The sequence below is a fragment of the Setaria italica genome, chromosome VIII (genome assembly GCF_000263155.2).
Source record: "Setaria italica strain Yugu1 chromosome VIII, Setaria_italica_v2.0, whole genome shotgun sequence".
Lineage (NCBI taxonomy): Eukaryota > Viridiplantae > Streptophyta > Magnoliopsida > Poales > Poaceae > Setaria > Setaria italica.
The window spans coordinates 32,694,752-32,710,915 of record NC_028457.1 but is presented as its reverse complement, the minus strand read 5'-3'; positions in this window follow the sequence as shown (position 1 = coordinate 32,710,915).

Below are 16,164 nucleotides of genomic sequence, written 5' to 3'. Positions count from 1 at the left end.
TGAGAATGCAAAAGTTTCATAGTATAAGAACGTTCTCAAATTCAGTTTCTTCAGTTCTAGTTTCGTGTAGATATTTGTGTTTTCTATGGAAGCCTAGCATCAATTTCTTCTAGAGAAAGGGAACAAGAGAATAGTTTTTTTTGTTGGAGGTTTCTATTTGCTAATTTTGTGTGGTCTAAATGTTTTGGGCTGGTAGCGTACGAGAATTTTTTTCTCTGCGATGTTCCCTACAAGTACAAAGATCCAAGATATGGTCCCCAATATGCCATACTTTAAACAAAAAGTTGTGATTGTTAGGGAAAGAGGTGTTTACCTCCTCATTGCTCTTCTTGAAAAGTGGATTTCAAAATTTTACATTTTGTTTTGTTTTTGTTTTCTCATATAATTTTTTTGTTGTATAAGCTAATAAGCCCCCAAGTTGTTTGGAAAAAAGGGAGGTACATGCAGTGTATTCCTTATAGAGTTCCCATTGGTTGCTGCTTGATATATTTTTTTTTTAGCAAATGCTCGGTACATTTTGGAAGGACACAATGCATACTAGCATCTCAAATTACAAATTTGGTAAATTTTGATAACAGCTAAATAGTGGGAGTATCTAGTACCATAGAGAAAATGACTTTTTCTAATAGGACATTTTGCTTTTATAAATCCTCGCTATACTTACTTGTTTTGGCAGCAATCTCCGATGGGCTGAAAGTCTGAAACATTCTTGTGGCCTAGGTTCATTCGCGGAGTGCAGGAAGAAGACGACGACAAGGCCGCGGTGGGCCACCCATCCGACCGGCCGGGGGGGCGCTGGGCCCAGGGCGGAATCGTGCGGGGGCTTCCCGGCCACTGGCAGCCACACACGTGTCCCTCGCTAGCGCACCGGAGATAAGCAGCCAGCCACCCGGTCTTCTTCTAGCTTGCTGTTTCAGTTTCAGCTGGTGATGCCGTGATGGACAATTGGACATAGCAGTTAGCAGCAATTGGCCAATTGGGCAACCAAGTCATTTGGAGAAAATTCTGATGATGAGAAGGTATCTACAACGATATTCGTTTATGACTGTACGGATGGATGATCCATGAAAGAGCATGGCTATGGCCGAAAACCAGTTGCAGACTTGCAGTCAGCAAAAAAAGATAGGGAGCCAAAGCATTCAGTCAGGCCTCAGGCGTCAGTGACTCTGCAGATCTTCAGAGCCGGTCGATTCAGAATTCAGAAAACGAATGAACGAACTGGCAGCGTCTTGCTCACTTTTGTGATGCACGGGGTCCAGGCCAGGGCAGTTTGGAGCTTCCGCGAGGAGGTCGCCGGAAGGAACGGTCTGGAAGGGAGGAACGGCCGGAGCGCGCCGCGGCGTGGATTGGAGCGGCGGCGGAGGCGGCGGTTTCTTGCCGGCCCGAACAAGCGGCCGCGCATTGGGGCTCCGACAGCTGGGGGATGAACACGAGACAATGAGAGCTGGGGCGGCCGGCAGGGGAGGAAGGAGGGGACGCCCGGCGTCAGGTGGCGCTCCGGCGAGTCGCCGCGTGGGGGATTGGGTCGCGGCACGGGAATTTCGAAAAAGACCTCTTAATATTTTTAATATTTTCGAATAGGCTCTTGGATCGCGAATATTAATCGCGATCCGAATATTTATGAAATACCCCCTTATTTGCCATATAGCCTCCTGATTTGAATCAGGATCAATAAATCGCGATCTGAGTATTTATAGAATGCACCCTGCAATTTCCGTATAGCCCCTACTTCGGATTGGGCCCTCCTCCCGCCCATCCTCCGCCGCCGTTGCCATCCTCCGACCACGACGGTTTGCGGTAATCCAGAGCCCCATTCATCTGACCCACCAATCCTTCGACTCAAAACTTAGCCCCCAAAGGATCCCCATCCATGGGCTCTGGCAGCTCCGTCTGATCGGACACCGGAGGTTGCCACGAAATTTACGGCGCATCTGAGTTCACATCTGAAATGGCAACGACCTCACCTACGCCGTCGAGTCCGCGACGTGTTCGTGGTGACTCCAAGCTCCCCAGGATCCAGGCATCTTATGGAGGGCTCCTTCATTTTCCGGAGCATTTGCAAGGTTGATGATAGTGATGAGCACCACCAACATTCTATTCTCGGAGGAAAGCTGACCCCGCGTCACTTGTTGCGGCCAACTTAGGCGGCACCTGAGCTACCGCGCCGCCAGGCCCCTTTACCACCTGCCCCCCTCGCTACTACCTGAGCAGGCCGCGCGAAAGCCCTCATGGCTGCAAGGAAGGCAGCAGCGATGCTTCTCCCGAAGCTTAGCGCCGGTTGCAGGAGGTGCGGCGGTCTATGGCGGCTGCCGCTGGCGTCGGCCCGTCAACATCGAGATCCAGCACCTTCGGGGTTAGATCCGGTGCCTACATGACCAGATCTACGCGAGGGCGCCCCCCATGGCGGCGTTGATCCTGGCCCCGGGGATAGTAGCGGCATGTGCTTCCGATGAGGCCATGGCCAGATGCTCCCTCGGCCAGATGGTGCGGCGGGCTGCGGAGCAGTGCGTGGAGGGCTGTGTGGAGCGGCGGTGGTGCCCGAGGCCTAATCTGCGGGGGTACCAAGTAAACTGCCGTGGTCCGCGCGGATTTCAGGGCAGTCACGGCTTGCTACAGTTGGGCTGCACGGTGGCTGTGGGAGGCGGCATCCAAAAGGAGGATGCGCGCGGAGGAGGCCCTGCGGTGTGAGGAGCAAGCGGCCGGGCTGCAGCGGCGGAGGCGATTTGTTGGCAGTGGTGCATGGGGATGCCTCGGCGGTCATGGGCCGCTGCGGGCGGTGAAGACCGCGTGTGGCAGCAGCCGCGCGTGCGCCGACGATGTGGTGAGGCATCGTGGTGGGGCAACCGAAGGTGGTCTACACTGGGTGTAAGGAGGCACGGCGGTGGCGGCGCCCTTGGGAGGGCTTCCATGGTTGTCGTCTAGGGAGTACTGGGTTGTGTACGTGTAGTGGCTAGGAGTGGGATGCTCTGGGCGAAAGTCTTTGCCGGCGATCTTGCTAGTGGTGATGGCGTCGCCCTAGGGTGTCGTTCTCCACGTTGGGGGTGTCATCTTGGAGGTCCATTCTTGTCTGCTGCACGGGATTCTTTGAGTGAAAATCTTATCCAGATTCTGGATGAGCGACAGCAGCGCCACTGGTGTCGACCCCTCCTTGGAGGCGTCATCTCTGAAGACCCAACTCAACTTGTGGTATTCCTGGTGGCGTGTTGACCATGGGAGGTTGCAGCCGGTGGTGGCAAGGTGTCATGGTGTAGGACGGCAAGCTTGACGGGGGTTGCTAAGCTCACGTGGAGGCGATCGCAGGTCTTTCAACGGCAAGGGGCTATCGCATTGTTTGTCGGGCTAGCTGCTTGCAGCGGACCGCGGTGGCTGGCGTTGCTTGGCAACTGTCAGTGCAGCATGGAACTGCGTTGAAGTACGGCGCTTGTAGCAACAACATCGTGGGACGACTAGACTTACAACGGACTGTTGCTGGTCGCTTAGCTTTGCTGGGCTACTCCGGTGTGGTACATCGTTAAAAGACGGCACAAGCAACTACTTTGGCTTGCCGACACGGCGGCGAAGGCTATGTGCGCGGGTGGAGCAACGAGGCGAAGTCAACCTGCGATGGCGACTGGGATGTTGATGGGGACCTTGGGAAGCGGGACAATATTGCTCACCATTCTGATGGCGATAAAAAAAACAGATCTGTGACATGGAGTACTGTGGCGGGCGTGGCGAGCCCCCCGCATGCGGTGTTTCTTCGAGGTGACGAGAGCGAGGTGGAGTCAAACGACGGACGTGGCGAGACCTCCGCACGTTTGTGTTATCGTGGTGGCTACTGCGAGGCAGCCTGCGAGAGGTTCGGATCTGGTGGTATCACTTTATCGGATGGAGTGTGATGTTGCAGTGGCACTACGACGAAGGGTCCTGCATGGCGGTGACCTTCTCGGTACGGTGCAATTTTCTCTCGGTTCCCTGTCAATACGGGTCACGCCTGGAGGTTTCAGCAACTACATGAGAGTGAGAATGTTGGTGGGTGCCGCGATTAGACTTTAGTTCGGCTACCGTTGTCGAGTGGAGTGGTGCGACCGTGTTGATGTCCCAATCCAACCGGTCGGGTTTGACGATTTCGAGTTGAGTGGTTGCCCGCGTTGATGTCCCAATCTAACCGGGCGAGTCTAATTTAGTTTTCCTTTTCTTTTCCCTATTATCTTCTAGGGTCGTAGTTTTGTATTTTTTTCTGCTATATCAATTAGAAATTTTATCTTGCGCAGGTCGTTAAAAAATGAGCACCACCACGTGCTGGTTGCTCGGAGGTCAGAGCAGAACACAAACTGAAGATGAAGCGGCCGATATGCAGGGTCTATTTTGAAAGCTTTGTATTCGATCAGTTCCTGATTTACAAAAGCGAGAGATTGCTGGGGATCTTGAGACAGGCAGCACGTATGGGGAGAACTCGAAATTAGTGTATAATTTAACTTGCACATTGGTAAATGCCTTTGTATGTTCTGAGCCATGTCTTTGCATATGTTGCTCACAGGGATAAGCTTGAAAATGAGCATGTTATACTATAGTACAGGCCAAAGTTGTATCTGAGCCCAATTTCTGAATGGAGGCCTTATGGCCGCAGCAGCAAGCTGACAATTGCGCATGAAAAACTTGGAAGGTGCAGAGCGTTGGAAAGGATTGTTGCCCCGCTTTGAATTCCCCCATCGAGACTACCCAGATTTGCATTAAACAGTGCATCTGAAATCGGAATTGGTCATAGCTGTGAATTTTCAGTGTGAAGATTGTCATCCAGGTCCTCTGAAAACCCTGTGCATATATGACCAATATGCCTTGCAAGTTATTAAGTATGCTGTGAAACCATTAACTTGAAGTATTGATGAAGGCCTGAACTCCAGCTCAAAGCAGGGGCTTGGCAAGCACTTTCTGCAAAACAACCATTGACATGCCACTCATTAGGAAGTCCTGAACATGTAGGGATCTCCATAGGTTCATTAGGAAATTAAGAATTCCTGCTGACTGCTACGGCCATCACCACCTGAAACTGGAGCGGCAAGTTGTCACAACCATCTTCGTGCACGGGTGATCCGTAGCTTGAGAGGATGACTGGAAACCAGCTGCAATAATCGCAAAAGAGAAAAACGAAACCAAGCATCAGTCAGGCGTCGATGGCTCTGCAAATCTTCAGAAAACGAGGAGCGAACAACTGGCAGTGTCTTGCTTCGCTTTTGCGACGCATTGGGGGTCCACCGCAGTTTAGAGCTCCGGTGAGGACTCCGGAAGGAACGGGCTGGAAGCAGGGAGCGCGGCGGCGGCGGCGCTCCGGGGAGCCGCGCGCGCCCCGCGGCGTGGAGCGGAGGAGTTTCTTGCCAGCTTGGGCAACGACCGCGCATTGGGGCTCCAGCCACCATCGTCTCGCACGAGCTGCGGAGGAAGGCAGGAGGGAAGGAGAGGCACCCATGGGACCCTCCCCCCGGCGTCAGGCGTCGCTCCGGCGAGACACGGCGCGAGGACTGAGCCGTGATCCGAAAGTTTTTAAAAAACACCCCTGGATATTTTCATATAACTCCCTGATTTCGATCGCGACTATTAATCGCAATCCGAATATTTACTAAATACCCCCTATCTTTTGTAAGTAGACCGCTAATTTGGATCGCGATTAATAATCGCGATCCGATTATTTGCAAATAGACCCCTAATATTTACGTATACCCCCTTGCTTCGGATCAGGTCTTCGTCCCGCCCGTCCTCCGCCGCCGCCCGCCGCCATCCTCCGGCCGAGCTGGGAGCGCCAAAGCTCCATTCACCGGCCCACCGATCCCCCCGCTAAAATCTAGCCCCCAAAAGATTGCCACACATGGCCATGTGCTCCCGCAGCTCCATCTGGCCAGACGTACGGCAGAGGTCGTCGCGACATTTGCCGCGCGTCTGAGCTCGCACCGATCTCCGATCATGGCGAACTCCGGCGGCGCCGAGCCCGCGACGTGTTCGTGGAGACGCCGGGCCCGCAAGGCATCTGATGGAGGAGTGTGCCGGCATGCCGAACGCTGCAGCAGGTTTGTTGTGTTCTTCCGGAGCATTTGCAAGGCTGATGAGCACCACCTGCAGGTTGCTCAGAGGTCAGAGCAGACCACACAGTGGCTAACTGATTCCAATTTGAAATCGTGAAGTAGCTGGAGCCTGGAGATGAATTCGATCAGGCGTGAGTGATTTTGTGCAGTGAAGACTGAAGATGAACCGGCCGATATGCCGGCCGGGTACAATTCTGAAATGTGTAAAGCCTGAAATCTCTGTTCTGTTTCTGATTTACAAAAGCCAGAGATGGCAGGTATGGACAAGCAAGCTATACCTTCAGATAAGGAGCAAGTGTCGAAATGGGCAAAGACCCTGACAAAATTGCAAGAATCTGAATGCAGTATTGAAGTAGAAAGGGCACATTGCTGGGTTGGCAGGGTGTGCATGGAAGAATTGTGCAGATTCGAAGAAGTTGAGACATGATGGTACACAAATTTTCAGTAGCGAGTAAAAATAGCACTGTCAAAAACATATCTGGTGTCTTGATTTTGGTTGGACCACGTTCCCTCTCTGTTCGTTTTCTGTTATCCTTTTGTCTTGAATGAGTACGTTTTCGTGGTTCAGCTCATCTTATCACACCCTTGTTTCGGTAAAAATCTGAAAGTAGCAACTACCTGTTCTGGGGTGAGATACCTTTTCCATGTTGCAAACTGAATCTTTACTTTGATCACACCCTTGCCTTCACTGCATGTCTTGCCGTCGTGTCGAATCAGATTGTCTGCTAAATTACCCATAGTAGCCGATGATGTCAATGAACTAAATATGAAACGAGCAACAAACTAAACTACTGTAGCTGATACAGGGGCTGCTAGCTAGTGCAGATCATAGGTACACTAGTAACACCCAATCAACATACAATGTACCACTAGCAGAGATGGAGTCACCAAGAGAGCATGCTGAGATGAATATGAGCTTCTCACTGCTCCCAGCCAAGTACAGGATGTCTATCAGTTGTGCAAGAAGAAGCGCATCAGTACTGATCTACCGATACATCTCTGAAACCTTTACCCCATGGTCCATTAGTGTATAATCTAACTTGCCCATTTCTAAATGCTTTTTGTATGTTCTGAGACATAATACCACAATGGTAAAATCATCCAAAGATAGATAATATCTGAGAAAATTTATATATGAGAAATTAATTTGATCTCAATTGATTCTGTGTTTAGGCACCACTCCGTATACAGAAGAAGGAAGTCGACCGTTGCTTGCTTGCAAGACGACCAGGATAAGTCAGGGGACATGTCATGGCGTGACTTTTCGATTCCATTGTGTACATATGCGCAAACCTACTATATGACTTGCCACACTTTGCATGCAGTTGCTAGCTTGGAACATGTCAATAATCATCCACAAGGGTTTGTTGTCGACCGGTTCGTCCGGACACTTCTCTTAATTTGAGAAAAGAAGAAGGAAAGGCGGCATCTTGTGAGATGTTCAACCAATACATCTATATGACAGTTCGCCTACTACAGGATACGACACCCATCTGGACGTCCCCAGATTTTCCTCGCTACGGTCCTTCCTAGCTATATACCCAACTTCATTCCCATATATAATATCCTATCCCATGTCGTTGTCCCTGCAATATTTATGCTTGCAATAATCAACCAGGCTAGCTAGTTCATACCCGGAGATGTAATTTGTTTTGAACTGTGGTGTTTGGTTGGCTCAAATGTAACGTAATCCGATTGATTACTGAATCTCATTACATATGTTTGTTTGCGGTGGTTTGTAATCAATTAACACTGTAATCGAATCCCTTACCTAAATAATATCTATATAAGCTTGTTACCCCTCCCCCCACCATAATTAGATACAACACCCACTCCGTAATCTAATTACATAATCAAAGTGCAACCAAACAAAGAGGGTAGTAATCACCCATTCCGCCACTAAATTTATTGTAATTTGATTCCCTTGCGTTTATGTTACCTTAGCACGAATCAAACACTATCTATATTTTAACCCTTACCGGGTACACAGGTACCAGTTATTTTTGACAATTTTGTTGAAACCTCTAAAAGTAGATAGACCAGCACGCTTCGTCGTGAAGCTTCGTACAAAGGCGCAGCAAGTTTGTTGATTTGGAAACATCGATCAAAGACGCCATCATCTCTTTGCAATCAATTAACGTCTCATCACGTTAAGTTCAAACGTTAAACAAACCGTGACGGAAATCTAGTGTCAGATGGAAGATAATAGGGTGATTTAGAAGTAGAAGCAATAGTACACAAGAAAACAACATCATGCCAAAAAAATGTAACAGTTTTTCCAACATATTGTTTACCGGTACATTTGAAATGTTATCAACCAAAACTTCATCCTTTTGCATAGATTGTCTGTCTTCTCAAGTATGATTACTTGAATTCTCCCTTTTACATATGTCACTGCTAGCTGGGTGACTAAGGTATACACCATGCTTGCATGATTTGGATTTTGTATGCTGTGCAAACTAATTTACGATTATCTCAACATATGCCGAACCAAATTACTACTTTTTTCAAGCAGCAGCTAGTTTATTCGAGGAAGCCCCCCGCGCCGCTCTAGAGGTGGCTCGGGCGGTGACGAGATCCAGCACCACCAGCCCCTCTCTCCATCTGTATCCCGGTTAGTGGCAAGGATGGCAGTGGCTGGGCATCTGGCTCACTGTTTCTCGTTCCCCTTCCTCTTTATTCCCGTTCGATCAGATCCAAAGTTTTTTATTTTTATTTTTATTTTTATTTTTTGTTTCTAAACCTTGTGCAGATAGCCTTTCCTTGGATTTGTAATTCATCTTTTTTATTTTATATTATCCACCTTTATTTGTTGTATGATCCAATGCTAAACGAACATATATGAAAATGTTCCTAAATTATTTTGAAATAACATGTCTTGTTTATCAGTTTGCGGACTTGTACACCTTTAACAAGCATTTGTTATCCATGTAGAACAATTTGTTCACGTGCAAGATCATTTTATTCACTTTGTAGGATATTTTATTCATGATGTTAAATTATTAATTCATTTTGTAGGATATTTTGTTCCCGATGGTAAATTGTTTGTTTCCAGGCTAAATTGTTTGGCAATGTGGACTCTTTTGTTTGTCCTATATAATCAAATGTTCATAATCTTAAATTTTTTGTTCCTAGAAATTAAGTTTTTGTTATTATTGTTCAACTATTTGTTCATGCTTAGTAGTATATATTTTTCAAAAAAATTATCTTAACATTGGCTTTGTTTTTGACAATCTTGTCGTAAGAAAAATTATGATGCAATTGAAATTTAATTTGAATGCTCCCTTCAAAATTTCTCTTATAACTTTTTTTTTGAATTTGCATGTATGTGGGTAATGTCATCAACTTTATTTTTTCTTGCATGCATTCACAAAATGTTCTTCTCTTCAATTTAACCAGCCAGCACCACACGCACATCCCTCTTGAGGTGACGAAAAGTATTTTTTTGTCGCGAAAGTGATATATATGGTCGCGTCTGGGCTACCAATCGACTATACCTAACTGCAAGCAAGGTACGCACAAATAAACGATGAAGAACAATTCACATATACATATAAAAACTCAAAAACCCCAGTGCGAAATGCGACCGATGAACAACAGCGGCGTAGGTCACACACATGCGGCATGAGCATCATCACCCACGCAAAATACACCAAAACCGGTACATGCATGCAGATTGCAGGCAATGGCATGCATATGATCACAGATCACTACTTGCACACGTACGTGTACACATCACAAGAGCTACATGGATGCTCACATCCATGGCATTATTATCATCTGAATGCATGACGACGACGATGCACACGTATGGCTTCCCCTCACTGGCGGTGAGGTCGTTCTTCTATACGGCCGGCGAGCCTGAGTTGGAGGAGGAGGATGGCCAGGAAGAAGCTGAAGGCGCCCATTAGGACGACGAGGAGGGGAGCGTAGCCAGTAACCGCGCTTCCGGCAGCTGACCAGGAGATGATCAGTGCAGCATCGTCGAGGCAGCTGGCTGCCCAGAGAGTGGCGTAGAACGTGAGGGCGATGATCGCAGTCGCCGCGAGAGCCAAGTTCGCCACCGCCATGGAGCTGGAAGGACGTAGCTACAAGCAAGTTGGGTTCTGGAGATGCGCGTGCTCACCTACCTAGCTTGATTGAGTCGTGTGTGTGCGCTGCTATATATAGAGGGGGGAGGGGGGGGGGGGGGGGGGGGGGGGGGGGGGAGGACAAGACGGTTCAGTTTAAAAATAATTCGGTTCAGTTTATTAATATGCAGCATGCTCATAGATGAGTACAAGGTGTCGTCTCAAAGATTCTCATAATTGGCAAGTGGCATGATTTGAGTTAGCACCTACTGCATCACCTTGAGGTGTGCAAAGGTATGCATTACTGCTGTCCTCAGGCCCACTAAACCCAAAGCTTTGGATCCTGCAACTTTTATCTCTCTACCTGCTGCCTGAATGAAATGTTGCTGGAGCATGCATGCCTACTATGCCTAGTCACTAGTGGATGAGTGAGTGCTCTTGTCCTTCACTGCATGCACAAACATTCCCCTGCCTGCCTAGAAAGAAAAGTTAAAATTGCCAAGTCTTTCTTTAACAGCACAACGCTTCAGTTTAGAGCACATGATGGAATCAATTGGCATTAGATAATCACCCTGCATGGGAATTAGCCCTTTCCATGTGAGGAGGGAGAGAAAGGTCCTAATCACTTCTTTTGGTGGTGAATATTATAAAGTGCTGCCTAAGCATGCAAAGTGCACACAGAATGATCTTTAGGGTACTACATACAAGACACCCGACTTTTTCTTTCTATCAACTGAATGTCCCCCAACATCACAAGGAATGTTCATTCTTTCCTCCATGAGATCTTTAGAACAATATAAGGCTGGATGATCCAGGAATATTTCTCCAAGGCGAAAAGAGATTAAAGGTGCATATATGTATCCTTAGCTTTCTCTGAATTTATTTTTCTCTCCTCTTTTCTGCCTTTGCTTTTCTTTCCTTGTTCATGCAAGGTCGGTTCATTCATAGCCTAGACAGGGCCAGATCCTGTACTGCAATTATGCGTATTTTTGCTTCGCCTTTTGGTTTTCTCTCACCGGCCTTGCATATCACTATCACTTTATTCTTCAATGTCTAGATGCTTTATTCTCACTTAAACCTCATTCCAGCTACTTTTGCAGACCTTCTGTGTATTTCTATTTGTTATGCTAGATAAAATTCTCCCTTTTCTTTTGTCCCTATGTCCATTGATGGTTTTTCGAATATTGGTGAAAAGTGACAATAATATTTTATTGGGCCTGTATATGTTGAGAATATCTCAAATATATTTTTGTATACTATTGTATTTACTAAGTGATGGTGTCCATCTAATTGTCCAAGTGTCCAACTAGCACAGTTGACAGTTTCTACAGATTTTTTTGAGTCTGTTGGATTTATGCCAAGTTGGTCGGCCGGACAAATGAAAACAAGTTTTTCATGAATTTTGCAGTTTTGTTTAGTATATGTACCGACTTCGTGTGCAGAAGCCTACTACAGGACGACTTATAGACTTTATTTTCGGTCGGTCCTGAACGAGAAAGAAAAAGTGGTTGGAAAGATCTATATACTATATAGGCAAAGTTGCAGCGTAACGATCACAGACAGGAGGAGGAAGGCGACATTTGCTAGTCGTCGTTGAACCAATGGGCGACGAAACTCGAGCGCCTAATCAGGCCGCAGGTCCCCAACTTTCCTATACGCATGATCGATACACTACGACCATCCCATGTCATATACTGTACATTGTCCCCTGCAATACGATGCACTAACATTCCTGTGATCCTATACATACGTACCCACACGGTTATTTTTAAGCTTCAACTTTAGCTGGATATAGACCATCACGCCACGTACTGCCCAGAAGCTTCCTAAAAGAGCATACAGCGGCTGTATTTTTGTGAATTTGTACTACACATGCAGAACGAGCCCTAGACTAGCTGGGCCTGGGCCTGCATATATAGCAACGACGACATAGATCGAGACGCGCCGCCACCGTCGACCAGACAGAGCTCGACGAGGACGACGCCGCACAGCACGTCAGCACGGCGAGGGCCGGTTCGTCAGCGCGGCGCGGCCGTCCTGCTTGGCCTTTGTGGCGGCAGCGGCGAGGAGAATTCGAGTTTCCAGGTAGTGACTAGTGAGCGCGAGGCGGGGAAGCCAACCTAGGTTGTCCAGCTACTACTAGCAACGAGTAATAAGCTAGTGGCGTTACTGAAAAGATTGTGATCCTCCAGTGTCCAAAGAGATCGATGTCTAGGCAGCATCGCGCGTTATAATTCTCTGAACTTTCTGTCTCACTACAAAGAGATGCACTATGTATTCTCTCTTACGTTTTCGATGAAAACCTCACGATATACAAATTGCACTTACAGATACAGTCCCACAAAATAGGTATTTTCATCCAAAAGGACGTACATACTGCATATACCGTACGATATGATGAACGACGCTTGTGCTTTGTGCATACAGTTGCACTTCTTGCACCCCACCAAGTAAAAGATTCAGACATATGCGTGCATGCAGACGTGTGCGTGCATCCTTTTATCTATATGCACGTACACGCGTGCATGCGCGAGTATTAAGTTTCAACACAACGAAGCATTATACATAAGATTCACAAAAAGAAACCGACGCGTTGTCAATTACCAGAACTGGACGATGGCGATGACAGCGGCGAACAGCACGTTGAGGGAGACGGCAACAAGGGCCGCCGCCGTCAGCGCGTCGACGACCGTCGTCCTGGCCGCCTTTGTGGCGGCGGCGAGGCCCTTGACCGGCGCCGGGGAGATCAACGCGAGGTGGAGGCGGATGACGGCGACGAAGAAGCTGACGGCGCTGGCGAGGAGGAGGGCATAATAGTAGGCAGAGACGACGACCGCGCCGCCTGCCGCCATGGCCAGCGGATCGTCGAGGCAGCTGGTGGTGATCATCATCAGGAGGTCAGCGGCCCAGATGGGCGCGTGGAACGCGAGGGCGACGAGCCCGGTTGCGGTGAGAGCCAAATTATGCGCCGCCATGATCGAGCTAGCTGCGCGCACTCCTAGCTAGCTAGTCTTATAGCTAGTTGAGCTTAGAGATGAGCTGGTGGTTCATCTGAATTAATGTTTGTGCTGAGAAGGTGCGTGATGCCTAATATAGAGAGCCCGAGTAAAAGATGAGAGAGAGAGAGGGTCAGAGCCTCGGAGGCCAACTTGCAGAGTTCTACAAGTTTGCTACAAAAGCTTTTTTTTGAGAGGAGGCCAGCTTGCAGTTGCAGAGGCCCACTTGTTGGAGGGCATATATTGTACTTTTTTTGGGGCAAGGTGATGTTCAGATGTTGTCACGACCATAGATCAACAAAAGCAGAAGAGCGCAATTATGTGTCAGACTGACAGTCTGCCGTCGTTAACTAAAACCTACGGTGAATTGGTGTTTAAGAAAATTAGGCGGTGTTTGGATCACTAGTTCATGGCTAAACTTTAGTCTCTAAAATTTAGCCCCTAAACTTTAGTCCTGCTAGTGTGTTTTGATCCATGAGTTAAACTTTAGTCTCTCATCAAACAATAACTGATTTGCCCCTTCATAAGTGACCCCACTCCACCCCTCCCTAGCCTTCATCATTCCTCGCTCCCTCGCCCGCTCACCCCTCCAGCTGCGGCCCTCTCCTCCCCGCCGGCCACGCCCGCGGCGGGAGCCGGGTGAGGGAAAGGGGCGGCGACGGCGAAGGCGGCGGGGGCCGGACGGGAGGCCGCCCGCATCACCTCCAGCGAGAGGGGTGGCAAGCTTGTCCTCATCATCCTCCCTCCTGCCGGCGGCCGCGGCGCTCTCCTCCCCGCCGACGGCCGCGGCCCCCAGATCCCCCCCAGATCCGGCGGCTGGCGGCATCGAGGCCAGCGGCGGTGGGGTCGAGGCGGAGGCAGAGGACGAGGTGGCGGCGGGGGCGAGGCGGAGGCGGAGGAGGAGGTGGCCGGCGGCAGCGGGGGCGAGGCGGAGGCGGAGGAGGAGGTGGCCGGCGGCAGCGGGGGCGAGGCGGAGGCGGAGGAGGAGGTGGCGGAAGGCGAGGCGGCGGCGCCATTGTCGTCATCGCCGGCGACTGCGGCGGAGGCCGGGGTCTCCCGCGGACTCGCCGCTGCCCGTTGCGGCGAGATCTGGGGGCCGGCGCCAACAAATCTCTGCGCGAGGGAGGTGACGGGCGGGCGGGCGGCGACAGTGGTGGGCGGTGAGGGAGGCCGGCGGGCTGCGACGGTGGCGGGAGGCGAGGGAGGCCGGTGGGCAGGAGCCGGCAGCAACGGACGGGAGGCTGTCGGCTGGCAGGAGGCGGAGGAGAGAGAGGGAGGAGGGGCAGGAGGTGGAAAATGGTGGGGAGGAGCACTTTTAGCCTCTTTTAGAGCTTCTTTGGGAGCTAAGGTTTTTATCTTTGCCCCTTTTTGCCCACCTGTTTGGATCCTAAGAGCTAAATTTTGAACTAAAAGTGCAGAGCTAAAATTTAGCCCTCGGATCCAAATAGACCCTTAGATAGCGAAACCACAAGTTGAATGTACGAATTTAAAATTAATCAGCTCGCCTGAAAAGGATGCAAATTATCAATGGAGCACGGCAAAAGGATTTCAAGCTTCTTTTTAAGCTTTTGGCTATATATGTACAAATGGATGAAGCTTCCAAAGCTTAAAAGGGCAGCGAATTTTTTTATTTGAAAGTGGAGTGGTTGATCTGTTTGGACACCTTTAACGACCAGACGTCAGACGCCTTTTGCTTATATATGTACAAATGGATGAAGCTTCTTTTCAAGCTTTTGGTTATAATAACTCGCTATGACGTCAGACGCCTTTAACTTCTTTTCAAGCTTTTGGTTTCTTCCATGCATGCATTGGAGTGCTTTATACATTATATTTGCTTGTGGTATTTTGAGATCCAAAGTTGAAACAATTCAATCAATGTCAAAGATTTCCATGACCCATGTCAAATAATTTTGAATTAGCATCTGTACGTTGACATAAGAACATTGCACCCCTTTTTCCTTTTGTCACATTCGGTACCAAGCCAAATGGTGACGTATGGGTGGTTGATCTGCAGCACCTTTAACATTGCACACGTACGCCGAGCACTGTGACGTTCAGCCACAGTTCGGTTTTTCTTTTTCTCCCCTCCGGAGATGCCGGCAATGGCATGCTGCATTGTAGACTCGGGGCACCATCATTTGTCTCGGTTCTGTGGCCAAAAGTGGCTCCACCTCCAACCTCCAGACGCCACATCCACTCACCCCTCTTTGGATCATGCTAGTTCAGTGTGCCGCTCTCTGGAGGATTTGGAGCTGGACAGTTGTGCATGCCAAGTTCAGTCAATCACCTCCCACTCGCTCAATACCCCTGGTTCTGAAATATTGCAGATGGCGCCATCTTTCTGAGATTGCATCGCCCACACTGAAGACATTGGTCATTGATGGCGGCTCGAATACATGCATATTCTCGTCAGCTGGTTATCTTGGCCCCCGCTGTTGCTTATCTGCACCTGGCTGTCCATGTTTACCACTTTCGTCCCTTGCCAAGGCTTCGATTCATCTGCGTGGTCACAGAAAAATAGAGTACCCTCAAGTAATCTTGGCGGCGATCAGTTCAAGCTCCTTTGCAGTGTATCTAAGGTGACAAGTTTAGAATTATCTGGTGTCGGAACGACGGTATATGCCTTTAATTTTCTGTGTCTGCCAATGTTCCATTTTATTTCACCTCGTTAATGTTATGGTCCTTTCTAATGTACTCCAGGTTCTCGATCGGTAAGGAACCCACATTCCAAGAGTTCAAGAACCTGAGGAACTTAGTTCTGGGCAAATGTGATCTCAGGGATGACTTCCGCACATTAGGATTCTTTCTTCAGAGTTCACCTTATCTGGAGAAGCTCACTTGCGGCACTGCCTGCCAGGTACACTGTAGTTTTGTTTTTCTAACTTCTTACGTAACCAAGATAGTTCATCGTCTCACATCTTTTTTGCTGCACACAGTTCCCAAAATATTCTAAGAAAAACAAGGGAACACCCAAGTTGAAACAAGACATCATTCTCTGATCACCGTGGCCTGGATTTCGTGTATGAGAATCTCAAGGTTGAA